This window comes from Pipistrellus hanaki, assembly GCF_964339955.1.
Source record: "Pipistrellus hanaki genome assembly, chromosome: 1".
Classification (NCBI taxonomy): Eukaryota; Metazoa; Chordata; class Mammalia; order Chiroptera; family Vespertilionidae; genus Pipistrellus; species Pipistrellus hanaki.
Genome location: NC_140503.1, coordinates 91,623,393 through 91,643,318, shown reverse-complemented (window position 1 = coordinate 91,643,318; position 19,926 = coordinate 91,623,393). Strand labels below are relative to the sequence as shown.

The window sequence follows — 19,926 nt, the reverse complement described above, 5'->3', positions numbered from 1 at the left end:
GTCAGAATTGCCCAGTTTTTGAGCCTCACTAATTATGAAATATAATTCTCCATTAATAAACATATTTCAATATTTATCTGAAAGTCAGACTCACAGTATCTTAAGCATTAATAACATAAAAAGTAAAAATATATTTAACAGTCCATAAATTAGTATAAATGTTGAATAAACCAATGAATAACATTATTTTAGCAACTGCCTTGTCCAGCACTTTATTAGTTAGATGTATATTTTCTCTTGCCTTTATCTCAGATACTTGTTTAAGGTTAGTGGTATCTTCAAAAATAAAGATTATATTTTTATATTAAATATAAATATTATATTTTAATATTCATCAATAGATCTGTTTTGTGGTTGCTACATTATTAACTGATGAAGAACAAAATCTATTTTTATATTCATATAGTTATTTGAAATGGAGCATTAAGTACACATTTTGCTCATATACTTCCAACTCCAAAATCAAAACTATTAGCTGAATACTCAGTATGGGAAACAGGTTATCTTATCTAATCAACTTTGCTTGAATTATACAGATTTAAGCCCAATTTCCAAAATGTCGATCTACGAATAATATATCATCCAGTAGGATAGCATGTATTTTGAAGAGTTTAAAAACTGAACTTTTTAAAACTAGTGGTCATCAAAAAAACAAAAACAAACAAAAATCCAAAGCCAGACAATAAATATTTTAGGCTTTGAGAGCGACATATACTCTGTTGCATGTTCTTCTTTATAATTTCCAGTTTTAAATGTGAAAACAATTCTTAACTTATGGGTCATATAAAAACTGGCCTAAAACTAGATTTACCCCAAGGACTAGAATTTGACTTCTGCTTTAAACAGCTGGATACAAGATTAAACATGATTCAGATGAGCCCTATTTCAGGATTGAAGTTGGATATTTATTTCAAATGTTTTATATTCTGAGCAAGGAGATATGTAATGTGTTTGTCCAAAAATAGAAACAAATTTCTACTTGATATATTGTAGTATACCCAGCAATATGCCTGAATCTAAAAAAGCAATTTAGTGTTCTTTTACTGAAAACCATGAAATTGAACTCATAAAAGACACTACCTCTCGTTACATAATCAATTCAATTGATGCACATTTCAGGATTACCTCCTAAGTATTCTACCAGTGAGAGAAAGGGAAAGCATTATAACATTATAAAAATAGGGACATTTTTATTCTCTATATTAAAATATATATACATAAAGAGTTAGATAAAAAATATTTCAAGTCAGGGAGCAAGAGCTGTTTTATTAAGTTCTTTTATATTGTCAGATTCATTAAGACTCTGAAAAAGGCAATGGACTCTTTCTCCAGAAAAAAATATACATCCAAACTCTAGCCTTAATTTCAGAGACTCAGGCTCCCTGAAGCTAATCCATAGCTCCTATGTGAAGGTCCTATGAATTTAAAAAACACAAGCATTTCACTCCATCAGGTACTTTCACATAGGGTTTCTATAAAGATAAAAATATAAATAATTACATTATGACAAATAAATTAAAACTATACTTACAGATAATCTAAAAATCAAGGTAATAACCCATGCTCTTATATATGATACATTTTGAGTAATTCAAAGTTTACACATGGCCAAACCTTAATAAAACTTCTCTCCACACAACAAGTTGTGTTTTCTGCTGAAGTCTGTCCCATTTATCACTGAGACCAGTATATGCCATATTTTTTCTGCACTTGTTCTCATGCTGCCCTTGTCAATAGTGCTCTTGCCACAACGATTCAAGTCTTACCTGTCCATCAAGACCCAAATTAAAGTATATCACCCTCCACCATTTCTTCTTTGATAATGATAGCCCATAATTTCTTTTCCCTAGTTTCCCTTATTTTTCAACACTATTCAATCAATTACTCTTATAATAATTTGTATTATGTCACAATGTTTTTGTATGTTCTGAGTCTCCTAATTATAGTGCAAGTAACTAAAGGCAGAACTATTTCTTTGCATCATCACCTTAGGCTGTAACACTATTATAAATATGATATATATTTCACATGTATTTGTTAACTAAATTAATTTAAATGGGTTCTGAAAGTACTGGGTTGATTTTACTATGTCAATGTACATTATTGGCAAAAAGTTGAAAAAAATCCACCATGAAACAAAACATTTAATTGAAAAAAACTGAACTATCTGGTGACAAAACCAAAGATGGGTAAAATTCTATTAACTGAAAATCATGAATAAAATTGCGAGTGTTTTTCGTGGACATGATCTTTAGTTCACATTTTATGGTCTAAATAATATGCTGAATCGTAACTGATTGGTGTAAACTGCTGAGTTGAGCTAGTGTTCTAGGCATTTCTTTTATTCAGTATTATACCTATTATTTCTCTTTCCATAAACTTCCCAAGGGCAACAACAGCCCCAGTCAGCATTGTAACGGAGGCGAAACTCCTTGTTCACAGTTCCAGTTCCACCCCTTTGGTACCTTCTAAAGGAGGTGCTTTCATCCTAATCTCTGACACTCAGGGTCACTCTGTGGCACCCTGTCTAGGCTGTGCTTTGGCTGCAGGTTTTAACTCATTATTATATTTCTTTCCTTTTCCTTATAAAAATGTAATGAACATTTATTTTAGTCACTTTAGATATTGCCATGTTAACTAGGTAAATCATTTCAAATAAAGTACATGTAAGGTGTGGTGATTGTGCTAATTAAAGGAAAGACTCCCAGTATAATGATAGAAGTTCTAAAGTTTGAAGGTATATCATATACATCATATACAAAGCTGGAAGGCAACTTTGCTTGCATATAAAGCTAGTGATAATTCAGAGGAAGTACACTCAACAGGGTGGGGCAAATGTATATTTACAGTTGTGAGCATATAAAACACAGAATTTATTCTTGTATTATTTATTAACTAGAGGCTCAGTGCATGGGGGTGGGGGGGTTAGTCCCTCAGCCTGGAGGTGTGACCACTGGGGTGGGGGGGTCAGTCCCTCAGCCTGGTGTGCGACCACTCACAAACGAGGAGTCCTCGAGGGATGTCCAACTGATGGTTTAGGCCTGCTCAACCGCAGGTCAATAGGGGGATGGAGCCAGCCACTGGTCACCACTGCACCCCAATCACCATCCCCTCCCTCTGCCTGCTAGCACCCGCCTTGGCTGGCCTAGAGCCACCCACTTACCAGCACCACCCCCTACCAACCAATCATTCTGCTGTTCCGTCGATTTGCGTATTAGGCTGCTATTACATAAGATTATTGAATTACTTCTATACAAAAAAAGTAAACATATTTTGTCCCTTCCTGTGTGTGTATGTGTATATAAAGAAAAAACAAAAGATATGATGAAACCCTTCTTACAAACATTTAGAAAAAGAGTATCTGGTGAAATTTAGAGGTGAAGAATAGATAAGATTTACAACTTTCCATATGTAGAAGAGCTCTTTATTAACATCCTGTTATTAATGAATGTAAAGTCATGCATTTAATCAATAATTTTATTGTATAAAGAAGACCTGTGTAATGTTTCACAAGTACCTCAAATATATTACACCAGAAGCCCAGAGCACAAAATTCATTCATGTGGGGGTTGTGGGGAGGTTACCTCAGCCCAGCCGCACCCTCTTCAATCCGGGATCCTCGGGGGATGTTGGACTGCCGGTTTAGACCTGATCCTGAGGCCTAAATTGGCAGTCAGACATCCCTCTTACAATCTAGGACACCACTGGCTCCTAACTGCTCACCTGTCTGCCTTCCTGATAGCTCCTCAATGCCCCCTCTTGCTGGCCTGGTCACCCCCAACTGCCCTCACACCGGCCTGGGTGCCTCCAACTTCCCCCCACCAGCCTGGTTGCCCCCAAGTGTCCGTCCGTCCCCCCTCTCCCCCCACTTGGCCTGGTCACCCCACGCAGCCTGCTGTTTGGTTGTCCATCCAGTTTTGGTTGTGATAGCCCTGGCTTTTCATGTATTAGGATACTGAATCAATTATCCTCTTCTATCACTAAAATTCAAACAATAAGCTATTTCTCTTCAGTGTTTGGACTTAATAAAGGGAACCCCATGCACTTCTGCCCAGTCAGAAAGCTGTTTAGTTATCCTTGCTACGTTTGTATTCTTTATCCCCTCAGCTAATTAACCTCATGTCCTGTAAATTCTAACTCATAAATCTCCCTCTAATATGCCCATTTCTCTTCATCCTCATTGTCACCACACTCGCTCAAACCCCATTATCACTCTCCCAGATGTACTCTGAGGCTTAATCAACTTCACATTATATGTAGCAATCTCAAAAAAATACACATCTTATGGTACAAATGACAGAACATTATACAACCATGAGAATGATCAGCAACCACACTTGATAATATGGATGAATCTTATAATCATGTTATGGTCTTGCTTCTTTCACTCCAATGAGCATATACTGGACGATCCCATTCACATAAAATACAACATAGAGCAATAGCATCTATGCAGTAAAAAGTTAGGCAGGAGTTGTCCTTAGAGGGTGTGGGCAGGATTGACTGGAAGGAAAGATGACAGGAAACTTTTGGAAAGCCAATAATGTTTTGTTTCTTCATCTAGGTGATGGTCATACAGGTGTATTCAGTTTGTGAAAATTCAAGGACCTATAAACTTACAATATGTTCACTTTTTTTAGATGTACATATATTAGGCTTTAATAAAAAATTTTAGGAAAAATATTATGTTCAATATCTTACATTGCTCTTAAGCTGAAGGTCAAAGGCCAAATACCTATCCTAATATATAAAAAGCCAGGGGCCATCATGACCGAAACAACCAGATGACCGAACAGCAGGTCTGTGTGAGGCGACAAGGCCAGGAGTGGGGTTACTGAGGGATGATCAAATGACTGAACGACAGGCTGCATGGGGCAACCAGGCTGGCAGGGGGGCAGTTGGGGGCAATCAGGCAGGCAGGTGAGCAGTTAGGAACCAGCAGTTCCGGATTATGAGAGGGATGTCTGACTGCCAGTTTAAGCCTCGAGATCAGGCCTAAACCAGCAGACATCTCCCAAGGGATCCCGGATTGAAGAGGGTGCAGGCTGGGCTGAGGGGAACCCCAGTGCATGAATTTCATCCATCAGGCCTCTAGTCTATGTATATAAAAGCCTAAGCAACCAAACGACCGAACAACTGGTCAACCATTTGCTATGACACACACTGACCACCAGGGGGCAGACGCTAAATGTAGGAGCTGCCCCCTGGTGGTCAGTGTTCTCCTACAGCCAAACTCCCGCATCCAGTAAACCTCCTGTGGTACCTCCTTCCTGGCCAGGTCCCCCAATCGGCCCCAGGTCACTGGTCAGAGACCCCACCCATGCATGAATTTGTACATGGGGCCTCTAATCTAATAACAACTTAAACATATTTTATCATGCAGTCTTATTTTCCATCTCTCCATAGTTTATTTTGAATATGTCCTTTTTTCTTCAGAGCTCTCACATATATGCTTACTCTGACTTCTCATTTTGACTAACTCTAAATAATGCCTCAGGTTCAGTTTAAAATTCAGTTTTGCAAGGAAGTCATCTCTGACCCACAGATTAGGTTAGCAATGCTCTCTATCTTCCCTTTGCACTGTTCCATCACACATCTTTAATATACTATAAATTATTGGAGGACAGGAAATGTGTTTTCTTTACCACTCTATTTGTATAATTCTCTATATATTTGATGGCTGGTTGAATAAATTTATTTTCCATACTAGAACATGGCAAGTAATTGTGGCAAAGTTTCAAAGTCTATGTGTACTGCAATACAAGCAGTGAAACTGCTAAAAAATTTCATTGAAATTTGTATTCAATTTTATTTCAGAACTAGAAGCCCAGTGCATCCATTTGTGCACCAGTGGGGTCCTTTGGCATAGCCTGCGGGGATTGGTCTGCAACTGGCAGTCCGACATCCCCTGAGGTATATAATGGTGTGCAAAGTAAAAGGTGGCAGGAGAGGAGCCTTATACATGAGGGTTAAATGAAATAATTAAATTGTTTATACACAGAAAAATAGAAGCCATCCATGCATGTAGGCACACAGAGAGAAGTCACTTTCAATAGTTCTTATTTGAAAAGTTCTGTTTTAAATAATATATATATATATATATATATATATATATATATATATATATATATATATATATAAAAACTTAAGCAACCAAATAACCATACAACTGACTGGTCACTATGATGTGTACTGACCACAGTGGGAAGACGCTCAATGCAGGAGCTGCCCCCTGGTGGTCAGTGTGCTCCCACAGCAGGAAAGCTGTTCAGCTAACCATCAGGCACCAGATGCAGGGCTCACAGCTGGCCGCCACAGCTCAGAGACTGCAGTAAAACAGTAGTGAGCCTACCAAGCAGTGGTGGCAGCAGGGCTGGGATGAGCAGTAGCGGCAGGCAGGAGCAGCAGGTGGCATTGGACTGCCAGTTTCAGCCCAATCCCTGCAGGCCATGCCAACGGACCCCACTGGTGCACAAATCCGTGCAATGGTCCTCTAGTTCTGAAATAAAATTGATTACAAATTTCAATGTCTATATTCAGATGCTTGATTATTTTTAATCTTCCATGAAAACCAAAGCAATGATTTAGTAAATTGACTGAGTCGGCCAATTGTTACAGTGTGTGAACAGAACATTTAATATCTACCTCAACATAAAAATATGTAAATGTTCTAAGAAGAATTTAAGCTTTTAAAACAACCTGATGAACTAATATTAAAATAAGTTTTTGTTAAAATTCAGCCCCAGAAAGAAACTCAGGGGTTTATTGAGTGGTGTCCACAGACTGTTCTTCCTGGATAGAAAACAAAACCTGGCTTATTTAAAGGCAGAAGAGCATCTGGTAATCAACTTGAGTGATAATGTCCAAAGGAGAGAGAAGAAACAAAACTGTAATCTATTTTACAAACCAGTGCCATGATCTATAATGAGCTTTATATACTACACATTTTAGAATTTTTAGAATAATTAAATCTAAATTCAAAAAAATATACATAGTACTCTAAGTTGTCTCATTTGTTCTATTCCTTTTTAGAAACAATTGCTTTTTTTTTTGTATATTCCTCAAATTTACTTATATTCTAATGTTATAGTATAAATTCATTAAATCTTGAATTAGGCAGACTCATTGGCAAGTACCAGGAAAAGGAAAAAATATTTATTTTATTTTGAGAAAGAAATTATTAGTTTCCTTAATTATAGAATTTACTTATTTACCATTTCTAAAGGATTATTGTAATACTAAAATATACACAACCTACTGTAGAATTTCTTTAACAAGGGCTCAAGACCAGAAGGGTCCCAATAATGTTTATTAATGTTTATTAATGTTTATTAATTGTGTAATGTTTATTAATAGGCAATTAATTGCTTTTCTAACACTGAAAATAACAAAAAATAATATTATTCACCCATTTTATTGGAGTTTAGTAATTTTTTGGAGGTAGGATTTTAAAGAGAAAAATAGATAATTCTTTTTTTTAATCCATCTATAAGACTTTATCACAGGGGTCATTATTTTATGTACCATCTGGCAAATGGTAGAACAGAAGAAACTATAAACAAATGAACTGCTTCCATTGAGGCTATTGTTCTCAAGTTTAGTTAATTCAAGTTAAAACCTTTTCCTTCTTAGAGTATGTAGAACACTTTTTAGAAATAAACTTTACTGTTTGTAAGTTATTACATATCAAATGAATGAAAGCAGATAACTTACATTCTGTGAAACTCAGTTTCTTTGTCCAAAAATTAATATTAGACTAGGTCAGTGGTAGTTCCCCAACTCTTTTGTTATAAAACCCTTCAAAAATATGATGAAAATTATGGGTACTCTTTTCAGCAAACACATATACACATACAAAATTTGATTATGATTTCAGGGGAGTTATAGACCCTTTAAAGCTCATCCAAATGATACCTGGGGGTAAAAAAGCTAGAGTATATTTTAAGTACTTTGTAGTTTTAAATTTTGGTTTTATAAATAATAAGTTTAAAGCCTTTAAACAAAAGGAAGTCAGTTTTGAGAATAAAAGTGAACACCCAAACAATCTATTAATTTAATAATTTGTTACAGACATTAGCTTGGAAAGGCTGTACACCTTATTTATATATAGACTAGGCAGTGTTTCCCAACCTTCTCTCATGATGAGAATCACCTGGTGGAGTTGTTAAAACACAGATTCCTGAATCCCAACTAAGAAGTGCTAAACTAGAATTTTTGAGAACATATAGGTAAAATTGCATACCTAACTTAGTGCTCTGTATATAACATCTGTGTTAGAGCACTAGTTAAGTATACAATTTTACCTTTATGTTCCCAAAAAATCTAGTTTAGCACTTCTTAGTTGGGATTCAGGAATCTGTGTTTTAACAACTCCACCAGGTGATTCTCATCATGAGAGAAGGTTGGGAAACACTGGACTAGAGGACCGGTGGGGTCCCTCAGCCTAACCAACGCGCTCTTGTACTCCAGGACCTCTGGGCAGATATCGGACTGCTGGTTTGCTGGCCTGTGGGAATCGGGCCTAAACTGGCAGTCCGACATCCCGAGGTATGTAAGTAGTGCACAAAATGGAAGGTGGCAGGAGAGGAGGCTGAGCCTGGGCTGGGAGCCACATTGCTCCCATTCATCCTGGCCTGCTGCACCTGCCACTGCCACTGGGTAGCACTGCTGCAGAGGAAGGAGAGGCCACCGCTGCTGTGCTAGACAGCTGTGCTCTTGGCATCTGGCGCCTGTCTGTCAGCTGAGCGCTGCTCCTGCTGTGGGAGTGAACTGACCACCAGAGGGCAGCTCCTAAGTTGAGCGTCTGCCCCCTGGTGGTCAGTGTGCATCATAAGTGACCAGTCAATTGGTCACTTAAGCTTTTATATACATAACCATGTCCCGGTGCATGAAATTCATGCACATTAAAAGGAAATTAGAGAAATATTTTAAAATTGCTATTAGCCTTTCTAATAGAAGTGTCAGAGATGAAAGAAAATTAGTAAAATGTATATGAAATATTTCTCCTATCAGAATTTGGGGCCAGCCGCAGGACCCACAGTTAAGTCCCTGCCCACTCTCACGTGCAGTAAAACTGCACGAGACACAGACCCAGCCAGCCCCAACCCAATTGGGTGAGATCCAGACCGGGTGAGCCCCACCCCCATCAAACCCCACCAGGTGGGGGCGGGGGGGAGCGCGCAGCCTCAGGTCCCCTGGCCCAGCACCAGGCAGCACAGCCTCAGGTCCCCCAGCCCGGCGCCAGGTTGGGGGGGGGGGAGCCTTACGTCCCCTGACTAGGTGCCAGGGCAGGGGCACACCTTAAAAATCCCCTGTCAAGCCCTGCCAGGTGGGAGGGGGCCGGCCTGAGGTCCCACTAGGCAGGGGGCGTGGCCTGAATCCCCTGGCCTGGGCCAGGGCAGGGAGTGTGCCTTGAGGTCCCTGCCAAGCCCCACTGGGCAGGGGGCACAGCCTCAGTTCCCCATCAAGCCCTCCTGGGCAGGGGATACAGCACCAGGTCCCCTGGCGCACCCTCAGGTCCCCCTGTCCGGTGTCAGGATGGGAGGATGGGGCCTGAGTTCTCCCAGGCCAGCGCAAGGGCAGGGGGCATGGCCTGAGGTCCCCAGGCCCCGTCCAGGGTAGGGTGCTCCTTGAGGTCCCGTCAAGCTCTGCTGGGCAGAGGATGCAGCCCGAGGTCCCCCATAAAGCCCCACCAGGTGGCGGGCACAGCCTCAGGTCCCCCTGCCTCGGCCCGGCACCACACAGCCTCAGATCCCTGCTGACCGCTCGTTATGGGAACCCCACATCCATTGTGGGTGCAGCTCTTTCATGTTACAGGAACCCCGTCTCAGCTGTGGCGCAGCCATCTTGTGATGATGTAAGGGTTAATCTGCATATTACCTCTTTATATAGGAGGATATATGTAGGTGATAATTTGACAAAGTAATTCATATCTTAGACATTAGAAGTTAGGCAAATTAAGATTCTGACATAAACCTAAGTTATTTATAGACATGAAATAGGTGATATTCACAGCTTATAAATGACAATAATTTGTTTCCTCCCAATTCCACTACTACCAAGTTAATTTCCTACTTAGAGTGAGGAAGAAAAAACTCTATGTAATATAGGCTATATATGTAATATAGGCTTAAGGTGACTGTTTTGGAGAAAGGGAAATACTTTCAGATTCGTAAATTTCTTATTTAACAATAATTGTTGGATTACTGCCAAAAAATAAAAACTTACCTATAATTCTTGTTCTCTGAAGGAAATGCAGTAATTATAAACATATCCACACTCTTGGGTACATTCTCCTAAGCATGAATGGATTTGGAATGCGCCATGGCTTAAACTGAACTGCTAAACTGTCAAACCACACTGGCAGCTGATCTACCTACCCTATTTGGTAATGAAGCAGAGTTGTGTCACCTGTAGTCATCCATCTGGTAAGGCAAGTGTTTTCCCTCAGAGGAAGTGTGGCACTGGTATAATTGCTGTCCGTGGAGAACATGCATTGTATATGGTCTCTTCTCTAGAGCTTAAGGGTGACAGAACCACTACTAAAAGAAGTTGTTACATGCTTCAAAAATGGTACTAAAATTTGAACATTAAAAAACCTTTAAAAAGTAGAATGGAAAGCTGTTTCTCTGCGAAAGAATCCTTAGGAAAGATTAGAGACACTGTATAAGAACTGGCAGGCTGCCTGCTGGATTGGGATCCACTGGTCAACACCACAGCAGAGAATTATAGGTACTTAAATACTTATAAAGTAAGCCTTATCCTGTCATTCAACAATTTAATATTTTGTGTTAATGCTTGCCAGTTTGAAAATGTGATAGCAGCAGTGGTAAACAATGATAGGAAAATAACTTGAAATAGCCAGGATTTTGAAAGCTTCTATGATTATCACCAAGGGTGAATTGATTTTCATAAGATGTGATATTAGTAATGTGCTACTAGACAATTTATATTTTATAAACTCAAGTAACTAATTATGCAATTTATAAAATTTCATAAGCTGTACAGCTTAATGTAATAATTTAGATTTAAAATGTTTAAATATGTAAGAATTGAGTCCCTGTTTTGTAAGCCCCTTCTTTTGTCTTAAACATCTTAGAGTTTTAGGAAGAAATGGCCACAGTTTCTGGTTTGCATATTGATTTTCAGAGGGTTATCAAAATTCTCCTCATTGGAAGAGATTTTTTTTATCTTCTAGTGCTATAAGTTTCCATGGTAGGATTAGCAGATAAAATACAAAACAATCAATTAAATTTGCATTTAATGATTGTTATATTTATGTTCCAAATATAGCATGAACTATGACTACATTAAACTATTATTTGTTATTTAACTGAAATTCAAATTAAACTGGCATCCTGTCTTTTTGTTGCTGTTTTTGCTATATCTGGACTCTCTAAACCAGGGAGTTCACAGGGATACCCCACAGACTTTACATTGGATAAAGCTAAAATGGAAGCTTCACTCTTGGTTTATGTCTGCACTGTCTAATAAGATAGCTACTATCTAAATGTGGCTATGAGAACTTAAAATGTGGCTAGTTAGTTCAATACGAAATGCTTTCTAGTGTAAAATATACCCCAGACTTTGAATACTTAGTATGAAAAAAGTAAAACATTTCATAATTTTTATATTGATTATATGTTGAAATAATATTTAGATATAATAGGTTATATAAAATTAAATTAAATTTGCCTGTTCTTTTTACTTTTTAATGTATCGACAATAGGACATTAAAATTACATATGTGGCTTGCATTATATTTTTACTGGACAGTGCTGGTCTACATGGCTATAAGGAGAGGGTTGGGTTAGAATTTCCTTGCTGTTCTTTCCCTAAAAAATCAATATTGATAAACAAAGGGCTGCCTCTCTCACACCCTCTAGCTATTACAAGTAGGTAGATAACTGAGCACACCAACGAAACTAAATTCTAGTAGGGACTGTTTCCATGCATTAGCTATGATCCTTTAAAAATAAATAAGCACTAGTATGTATATGTGTATATAATTAAGTTTATCTAGGTATATAAAATCTCTACCTTGAAAATCCAAATCTTTTAAAGTTGCCTACAGTTAGAATAGCAAGACTAGTCTAATTCCCTTACTACTAATATTTAATAAAAAAATAAATTGGTTTTCAAGGTCTTTTCAAAAAAGTTTGTATTTTCTCATTCTAAGAGCAAGCACAAAGTTTTCAACCTCCTTAATATATTTATTATACAAATACTGGAAGAATAATTGTTTGAAAAGATAATAAAATTTATCATTTATAAAGATAGGGCTGCCAGATAAAAATCAGCAGATTTCTCCCAAATTTTATTGTTCATAAGAATTTCACATCTTGTAGAACTAAAGTTTCCAATATTACTCGAAAGGACTTAATTTCTTCATCAGCACTTTAAGACCAAATGACAATTTAAGTTAAAATTGGTCACTTTGAGAGGTGTCAATAAATTGTGCAAAAGAACAATAAGGTTTTCTGATGTTAGAGTTTAATAGTAAAGCAGAAACAATAGTTTATACTTCACTAACAGCCCATGTGTGATATCATGCACAGTAGGCCATCTGCTGCTTCCGTGGGACCTGCGGGAACGCAGTGTGCTGCTTCCAAGGGAGCCAGGAGGGATTTCTGCTGATTCTGCGGGAGGCGGGAGGCAAGCCCACCCTCTCCTCTTGGAGCCTGCACTGAGCCGTGGAAGCTGTGGGCTGGCACCCCTGCCCTGTCCGTGTCCACTCCGGCTCCAGGGGGCTGGCCTGAGCTAGGTGCGGTGACTAAGCAAGCATTCCACCAGGCTGCTCACGCTGCTGCTCTCAGCAGCTGCCCCCCGGGAATGGGGGGCTCCAGCAGGGCTCAGAGAACTGGTGCCACCATCTTTGTGATGGAGTGGCAGTTAGTTAGCATATTACCCTTTTATTAGATAGGGTTAGGTTCCCTTGAATCAATGTATATATTCATTCCCTAAAGACAGGAAAAGTAAGAAAGGGAAAAAGCTGCTGATTTTATGTGATTTTTTTCAATTAGGATCTGGCATAAGAAACTTTATGGTCATATACCTACTAGAGGTTAAAGGCCTTTGTTTCTATATGTTCTGCTTAATGCAGATTAAAAATGATTTGAGGGACTTACTTTGAAGGTAAGAGACAACTTCAAAAAGAACATGAAAGCAATTCTTCAAAGCTAGCTATATAATTTAATATATTAAGTCACCAGACTGCTTAAATGATGTTTCAAAATTCTTGAATGCAAATTTCAAAATATCTAAGAGAGTTCTTGATGAGGAGTCAACCACAGCATTCACTAAACTTATTTAAGATACACACTGAACTAAAAGACAAGTTTTACTATAATTGGATTTAAAAATCCATACATTTTGATGAAAACCATCTCTTGATAGATGTATGTGATGTCCTGCCCACATGTGGCTGCCTAGGCCCCCTTCTGTGAGAAAGTCTGATGGTCTCAATCCCTCCATGGAGCATTCCAAAACCAGTCATACTTTAGGAGCTTGGGCCCATGAGTATGCATTCACTACATAGCGCTTACCTTTAGAGAACAAGGTGGTTGACACAAACTGATCAAGTTCTCACACCCCACACCTCCAAGAACACTGAAAAAGATCTGCAGATCTTTCTTGGTGCAGGAGGAACCTCTTTTTAATCTTCTTGAGGTGGAAGTTTAAGATTTTCCTAAAGAAGGAAAGAAGAGTAAAGGATTATACCGAGATTATACCACTTGGTACAATTTTATCGATATTATAGAAAGTAGGCTCTGAAGAAAATAAATTAGGTAAAATCATAGGTATTTAAAAAATCACATTCTCTCCTTTCAAAGAAAAAGATATCTTCATTAATAATACTGTATGCTTCAAATATTACTTCTTAAACCCCAAATCTAAAGTGACTATTTCAACTCATACCTGAGCACTGAACTAACATTTGGGAAGTTGAGAAAAACATGGACAAATTTTGGGTTGCCAAATTATCACAGTTGTAAATTCCATTTAAAAAATTGGCAAAGCTAAATAACCTTATTGAAAAGCAAAGAGATAAACAGAGCTAGAAGAAATATTGTCCTGTCTTTCTATATATCCCTAAATTTCCGAACATTCCAATAACATGCATTTCTTGACAAAAATAGCCCTTTGAGTTGTGTTAAATGTCACAGAATCATATATGAAGTAACCTACTAGAATGCAAGCTCCCAAAGGAAATGGGTTTTTAAAAAAATAATTATTTACAGAGCCCCAACTAGTCCCTGGAACATAGCACTGAAAAAAAAATGTGATAAATAGAAATAATATTAAGCAATTAATTAATATTTCTAGGTTGAAATGTGCATAAATTAACTCTGGCCAGGTAGCTCATACACTAAGTTTATGGTTCAATCCCGGGTCTGGGCACATAAAAGAATAAATCGATGAATGCATAAGTAAGTGGAACAGCAAACAATGTTTCTCTTTCTCTCTCTCTCTAAATCTATTAAAAATATAAATTAAAAAAAATTAGCCTACAAATGTTCCTAGAAATTTGAAAGTATTATATAAAATAATATTAACAATATCAAATTTTAATCAGTTATTAAATAATTTAATGTTTTTGACATGCTATATCATAAAATATTTGAGAAAATGCTATACAAATATTATAACCCAAACTTTAGAAAAGAAATGGAATACTTTAAGAATAAGAAATTATACACTACCTTAAAAATACATTATCAAATATCAAATATGAGAATATTTAGATAAAATGTAACATACCTTCTTAATATTTTAGTATTAATTAATTTTCATCTTTTGAAAAGTAGGACTATATAAGTCAAGTGATAATATGGTTATCTATATATATAATTCTGCCTAAATAAATCATTACCATAAAATTATACTGAAATCAGAAGATATGATTTTATCAATATGATTTTCATATTTATTTTAAGTAAATATATACATTTTTTCAATCTTAACAAAATTAAACAAGAAATGCTGAATATTCATTTTTCTGTAACTTCTAGATTATTACTAAAAACAGAGATTAATGTCCTCCAACTGTTTTCCAACTCTTTCCAAATTTGTTAAATTAGGGAGAAAAAGAATAAACACTGAAATTAGAAACAGATAAATCAATAATACTGATAAAGGACTGAGTATGTATATATATTTTAATAAAAATGTAAGGCCACTAGAATCAGAACTATTACAGAGTACTTAATTGCATTTGACCTTAAATTCCACAAAGTAGAATCGGTTCTCAAAAAAACCTGAACACTGGGTGTACAGAACATTTCATTTCAGAATACAGAAACTATGTAATGTACAGCCAAAACCACAATAAGGAAACAGGTAGTAAATGTAGAATTTATGCTTACCCCATATCATTAAAATAATGCTTTAGCTGACACATTATGCCTTAATTACAGTAGCAAAGAACTGTTCACATGTCACAAATAATTCAACTTACTATCTTATATCAGGGAATCAGGCTTTAAATGTGATAAAGGATATTTTAAAACAGCTGTAGAAGCTCACTTAATTTAAAATAATTTTCCTATTTGGGACATTTTGCAAACCTTTGAAACTAACTTTGTGGGTGAGGGATGAAAATAGTTCTAAAGAACTAAATGCAACAATATGCCAAAGGAGATGAAAAAGGGTAAAGAAAAAAAAAAAAAAAAAAAAAAAAAAGGAAATTTTGCTGAAAGGAAAAGATTCCACTAATAGTTACTCCTAGGCCCAGGAGGGTGAAAAAGGAAACAACTTCCCCAAGGTAGAGGCGCTGACGAGGAACTCCTTTAAAATTCTTACTCAGAGTGGTAGATAATGAATCTATTGTATCATTATCATTAGCAGGAAGGCTGAAGTCTAAATTTACCACATTCAGTGATTTAGTATTCAATCTATACTTGCAAGTATAAATTATTAAGATATATTAACAACTAATTTAAGTCAAAAGTGCCCTGAATAGCCGAAACCGGTTTGGCTCAGTGGTGGAGTGTGGGACTGTGGACTGAAGGGTCACAGGTTCGATTCCGGTCAGGGGCATGTACTTTGGTTGCGGGCACATCCCCGGTAGGGGGTGTGCAAGAGGCAGCTGATCGATGACTCTCTCTCATCGATGTTTCTAGCTCTCTATCTCTCTCCCTTCCTCTGTGTAAAATATCAATAAAATATATATATATATATATTTTAAAATATATATATATCTATTTTCTCTTTTTCATCTTGATCAATGTTTCTAATACTATCTGTAAGAGAAGGATTGTTCTTATGTCCAGTGTGGACACATGCTCACAGACTACTGCTCATACTACATAGAACTCTCTCAGCAGTTTTTTAATAATACTAGTGAGATATGATAGGTGATATGCATGGATGACACAGAAATATCACTTTGCTATAAAAATACATAAATTTGTAAACAAGTATTGAAACTGAGTAAGCATTATTCATGGACTGATATAATCAGCACTAGTCTGCTGTCCATACTTTATGAAATTCTAATATAGGTCACAAGAGTAGGATCTCATGATATTGTTCCATACACTTCTCGGCTGATTCCAACCTCCAGTTTTAATTCATTTGTCCTTGTAAATTATTGACTAATAAATTATCAATGACTTATTCCAGTACATTGCTTTCATCAGTTATTTCTGCAGCACTGTACAATAGAACTTTTTATGTTGGTAGAAATATTCAGAGCAGAGTTTGTGCAAAGAGTGAACATTAGCCATGTGTGGCTGTTGAATACTTGAAATGTGGCTAGTGTGACTGAACTAAACTTTTTTTTTCTTAACAAAAGAAAAAACAATTTAATATGTGTGTACAGAAGAATCATAATATGGCTCAAAAAGATGACTGAACCAAGCAGCTTTTTATACTTTTTACACAAAGAAACATCTTTACTTTAGTAAGTTCCATTAATGCTTTCAATACCTAAGAAACTGACAGGACAAAAGAAAGTTAGTGCTCATTAGAAAGGAATCTAAAAAAATAAATAAATAAAATAAAAATAAAAAGAAAGAAAGAAAGAAAAAAGAAAAAAAAGAAAGGAATCTAAACAAGATTTGGGTATCATTAGCGAGGTATCTAAAGAGTTTGGACTTGGGAGGTAAATTAGTAAAGGTGTTAATAAGGCTTGTTTACACAAACTTTCCACTTTTGATTCTTTTAATTCTTGTGATAATGTTTTCTCTTAGCCCTCTGAGGAACTAAATTTAAAATTTTATTTAATTTAAATTTAAATTGCCATATTCAACTAACGGCCACCATATTGAACAGTGCAGTGCTGGAGCACTGCATTATTTTCTCTTGATCTTTTTTTGTTGTTGTTTTGTTTTTAATTTCATTTTATTATTTTCATTGTTGAGAGTATTATAGCTGTCTCCTCTCCCCTTTCTTTTCTTCCCCTAGTCTCCCACAACACTGGGTTCCTGCACTGCCTCAGGACTTAACCACCCTATTGTCTGTTTTCATGGGCAATAAATATATGCATATAACTTCTTTGGTTAATCTCTTCCCCTGCATCCCCCACCCCTTTCTCTCTGAGATTCAACTGTTTGTTCCAGGTTTCCCCCTGATCTTTTAAATAACATTTTTACAAAATCACCCATTCTCTTCAATATTAACTCAAGTATTTTAATTGTATCATTTTCCATATGTGCATATAGGTATTTACATGCTTGTAGTCATGACATATAAATTTACTAATTATATTTTCCACTTAAACTTAATATTTCTCTATATTTTTAAAACTGCACTGTTCAATACTGTGGCCACTAGACACATGTATTTAAATTTTAAAAAAATGTATATTTTTATTGATTTTAGAGAGGAAGGAAGAGGGAGAGAGAGAGATAGAAACATCAACTATGAGAAAACCATCAATAGGCTGCCTCCTGCCACTGGGGATCAAGCCCACAACCCAGGTATGTGCCCTTAACTGGAATTGAACACGGCACCCTTCAGTCCACAGGCTGATGCTCCATCCACTGAGCCATACCAGCCAGAGCCCCATGCATTTACATTTAAATAAGGTGAAATAAAATTAAAAATTAAGTTCCTCAGTTGCTCTAGCCACATTTCAAGTGCTCAGACTACCATTATTGGACAGTGTAAATTACATAATATTTCCATCAATACAGAAAGTTCTATTGGACAATTGTTCTGGAGTCTTCAAAAATAATAATTTAAGACAATATACTATTTTATATTAATGTCTATATTAGTCTCTAAGTTGAGCATTTTTCTACATATATGATTTATAATTGACAAGATATTTATACCTAAATTCCTGCAAGTGAAATATCTGAACATTACTGTGCCTCTCACCAAATATTCCTGTATTTCTTCCCAAAAGTTTGGTATCACTTCTTATCTTGACAACATTAGATTTCTTTTTGAAAAAATTGCCTCCTTTAAAAGAATGAAAAAACTATTTCTCAAAGTCATTTTTATTTTGTAACTTATAAGTAGATAATTAAATGTTTTTCCTTATACTTCTTCATTATTCATATTTATTTTCAAATCTTAACTGTCATATTTTTCTTATTTATATATTAGGATCTTGATCCTAAATCTGCATATTCTGCAATAATGTAAATTGTTATAGCTAGTAACATTTTCTTTGTAATATTTATGTAGATATGTTCTACAACTTTCTATAACCCTTTTATTATAATATGTTAGCCCAGTAAAATTTTTAAATATTTAAGTACATCTTTACCTTGGTGACTTCTATAATGCTTCAAATATGAAATGAAAAAGTATTTTCTATGCTATTTAAAAAAAAATCCCAATGGCTATATAAAGAGGAAGGAAAACATTTGTTCATCCAGTCTTGCAGTTATACCACTAAATGCTACTACCTAATACTACTAAATGAATATCCTGTAAGTGGCCTATCCTTTAGAAAATAATGTTTTATCATATATTAAGGTATTGTGTATATATAGATGGGACTAATTTTGGGTTCCTCATAATGCTCCAGTAATCTATGTTTTACAAGATGGACAAAAAGATTTCTTTTTAGACTTTCCCTTAAGAAGGCAACTGCAATAATTTAGGAAAGTGTTGAATAGAAAAAAGAGCATGGATAATACAGTAATGTTTTACTCAAAAAAAGAAGAAAAACATGTACTGATTTTATCACCTACTCAGTCTTTGAACTCATATAATGCTAAATAAAGTTTTGAAATTACTAAAAAGGTTGATTTCAAATCTGTATTTGAAATCAGGGTGGCATGCAAGCAAAGGCAAAATGAATTTGCATAAGTCACAGGAGGACAAAGGATCTTTCTCTTGACACTAAGAAGTCAGTGGTTCAAGGAAAATTTTTATTTAAATCTCTATGGGTAGAAATTTCCCTCATAGTACCTGGATTAAAGATCTATTTCTATATCATTACCACTGTTTAGACACTGTTGCTTCAAAATGTGCCTGATATGTGTCCTGGCTTGGTAGCTCAACTGGTTGGAGTGTCCCTTGTACCAAAAAGATTACGGATTCAATTCCCACTAAAGGCACATACATAGGTTGAAAGTTCGATCCCTAGTTGGGGCAAGTACAGGAGGTACCTGATGTTTCTCTTTCCCTCTCTCTTCTTCTTCCTCTAGCTATAAACTCAATAAAAAGATATCCTTAGGTGAGTATTAAAAAATGTTTCTGATATGTAGTAAGATGAGACTTCCCCTCATTGTAGAATCCCTATAAAATAAATCACTAGAAAATTTTGAAGTTAGAAGTAAACCTAAATGTCCATAAATTACTTATAGTCAAATAACTTGCCAATATTCTCATGACTCAGAAATAGTGTATCTCCATTTATTTGAATCTTAAAAAAAGTTTTCAAATATGTTACCCCCCCCCCCCAAAGGTCTAACATCTTTCTCAAATTCATTGCTAAGTACTTATTTTGTTTGTTACAATTCTGAG

The 19,926-nt window shown here is 36.1% G+C and overlaps 1 protein-coding gene across 12 annotated transcripts in view; it reads right to left on the bottom strand.

The window, feature by feature from the left end:
* ZEB1 (zinc finger E-box binding homeobox 1) overlaps positions 1-19,926 on the bottom strand; it is a 225,142-nt gene that overhangs the window by 150,294 nt on the left and 54,922 nt on the right. For 5 of the 12 annotated variants that reach the window (XM_084875669.1, XM_084875666.1, XM_084875667.1 and 2 more), the window contains one exon: positions 13,545-13,687. The exons of the other annotated variants lie outside the window; for them this stretch is intronic. The gene's annotated coding sequence lies outside the window, so the exon portion shown is untranslated. The remainder of the gene's footprint in view (positions 1-13,544; positions 13,688-19,926) is intronic. 12 annotated transcript variants of the gene reach the window in all.